The sequence below is a fragment of the Denticeps clupeoides genome, unplaced genomic scaffold, assembly GCF_900700375.1.
Source record: "Denticeps clupeoides unplaced genomic scaffold, fDenClu1.1, whole genome shotgun sequence".
In the NCBI taxonomy this organism is placed as follows: Eukaryota; Metazoa; Chordata; class Actinopteri; order Clupeiformes; family Denticipitidae; genus Denticeps; species Denticeps clupeoides.
Window position 1 is genome coordinate 46,481 of NW_021629920.1, and position 2,705 is coordinate 49,185.

Sequence of the window (2,705 nt, forward strand, 5' to 3'; positions counted from 1 at the left end):
TCAACTTTAGCATCTTTCTTGTCAAATCTTCAACAGAAAGTGCTATCTAGTTGGGGTATTTGGCTTCAAAATAATCATCTGTAAAAAAGACAATAACTTGGCCCTGGTCCTGGATGAAACCGGGTCTTTATAAAAAAGGACTTCATGGTGGACTGCAATGTCATTTTGAGTTGAAACGAAAGCAGGAAAAAAACGAAAACAAAATACTATATTTAATCAATCCATTTGCACAGTGGTCTGTAATTGCTCAGTTTTGAGAAGAATTGACTTACAGGTTTCCTGAAATAAAAGGTGCATTGTTTGTGTCATGGTGTTAATTTCTCAGCCATTGACAAGATATTTGAATACTAAATTTGAGAGTGCATGTGGGTGGAGCTGTGAATTCTCCCATTATGCTCTTATCACCCAGCACGCTTTAAAGCAGAGTCCATACTTATCGTTCTTTAGTTGACAGAGAACATGGGAACAGACGTGTTGTCCAAGAGATTTCTGGCTGTTGTGGTGATTCATCTGGAGGATGCCTAGGCTGGATGGTCCCTAGACTGGCAGAAAAAAGGGGTTGAATTCATTAACTTACATCTGACTCAGAGGCTTCCCAAATAATGACACTGACTTGCTTTCAGTTATTGGTAAGTGCTATTTGTTGGAGTAGTTTATTGTGACTCTAACAATGTCACGTTTTCCTTATGTTGTGCCATGCTTGGCTAACTGTAACTTACAGCACCTGGTATTCCCAGGTAGTCTCCCATCCAAGTACTAACCAGGCCCAAGCCTTCTTAGCTTCTGAGATCAGACAAGATTGGGCATTCTTCAGCTGGTTTGTCCGTACACAACTCTGCTTGAAAATCTTGAACTTCTAAACCAAACGAGCTTGAACACATATCAAAGAGTGTAAACTCCGCTTTACTGTTCAAATTATGATGGAGAAAAAGGCAAAAACTTGGAGTGGTAAGCTTTTATTTGCAATACAACAAATAAAGTGCACACCTTCTAGAGGCAATGCAATACTGGTCGATGAATGGAGCGGATGGAGCAGGCCCTATTGCCGACTCCCTGTTCTAAAAATCCGCTTAATATGACGTATCAGATATTAAACTGACATCAGGGTGCGTAGCACCTTAAGGCCGAGGGCTGGAAAAACCCCACCCTAATCGATTCAGCTCCACCCCACTCCATAGCCAAGCCTGTGAATGATCGTTGTAGAGCACACACAGAAAAAGAAACCTGAAGGGAAGTTTAAAAAAAAAAAAAAAAGAAAAAAGGCGGGAAAACATATCAAAGAAAGAAAAGACCCCTTAACTTACTTTAAAAAAAAGTTAACAAAGTAATATAAATACTTTCATTTTAAAAGTTTTACAATAGTTAAAGCGTACAGCACATGGCATTCCCACGTAGTCTCCCATCCAAGTACTAACCAGGCCAAAGCCTTCTTAGCTTCTGAGATCAGACAAGATTGGGCATTCTTCAGCTGGTTTGTCCATACACAAACTCTACTTGAAAATCTTGAACTTTAAGCCAAAGGGGCTTGAACACATATCAAAGAGTGAAAACTCCGCTTTACTGTCAAATTATGATGGAGAAAAGGCAAAAAAAGCTAACAAAGCCATGTAAATACTTTCATTTTAAAAGTTTTTCAATAGTTAAAGCTTACAGCACCTGGTATTCCCAGGTAGTCTCCCATCCAAGTACTAACCAGGCCCAAGCCTTCTTAGCTTCTGAGATCAGACAAGATTGGGAATTCTTCAGCTGGTTTGTCCGTACACAAACTCTGCTTGAAAATCTTGAACTTTAAACCAAAGGGGCTTGAACACATATCAAAGAGTGTAAACTCCCGCTTTACTGTCAAATTATGATGGAGAAAAGGCAAAAAGTTGGAGTGGTAAGCTTTTATTTGCAATACAACAAATAAAGTGCACACCTTCTAGAAGCAATGCAATACTGGGTCGATGACAAAGAAACCTGAAGAGAAGTTTATAAGTTTATAAAAAAAAGAAAAAAAGGTGGGAAAACGTATGAAAGAGAGCAAATACCCCTTAACTTACTTTAAAAAAGCTAACAAACTGATGTAAATACTTTCATTTTAAAAGTTTTTCAATAGTTAAAGCTTACAGCACCTGGTAAGTAGTAATTAAAATATACTTTATGTCAAAAATGATTGATGACTTATCAGCAGAAGGAAAAAGCGCGTGATTTATCACCTCCTTCCCCTTCTACCTTCTCCACTTCTCCACCTGGACACCCAGCGCGTAATTTATGACCCTCTTCCCTCCCTCTCCCCTCTCTCACCCCTGGACACCCAGCGCATCCTCTCACATTCTTAGCTGTCATATAATCACTTAGACAAGCTTTTAAAAAATCAGATGTCTTATCACTTGTTTACAAACTATGGCTGTTGTGGGAGAGGTCATAAACCGGTATACCTCTACTTTTAAAACAGAAACCTTATTTTTAAGTGTATGGTTTTACTCAACCTACTGCTTCAGTGTTTAACACGTTTAAACACAATACTTACACAAACTTATTTTAAAAATACAAACGCATACGCTATTCATATACTGACTGAATATGGTAGAATCCCATTTTGTATGTAGGAAGCATCACAGCACCTTCTGGCCCCTCTCTATCGCTCTCTCCCTTGTGTCGCATTACAGATGTCATATACACTTAGACTAACTTTTAAAACAGATGTCTTATCACTTGTTTAC

At 38.6% G+C, this 2,705-nt stretch overlaps 2 pseudogenes; both read right to left on the bottom strand.

The window, feature by feature from the left end:
• Nucleotides 1-712: 712 nt before the first annotated feature.
• LOC114777330 (uncharacterized) lies at nt 713-831 on the bottom strand (annotated as a pseudogene).
• An 813-nt stretch (nt 832-1,644) lies between these two features.
• On the bottom strand, nt 1,645-1,763 carry LOC114777329 (uncharacterized; annotated as a pseudogene).
• Nucleotides 1,764-2,705: the final 942 nt, after the last annotated feature.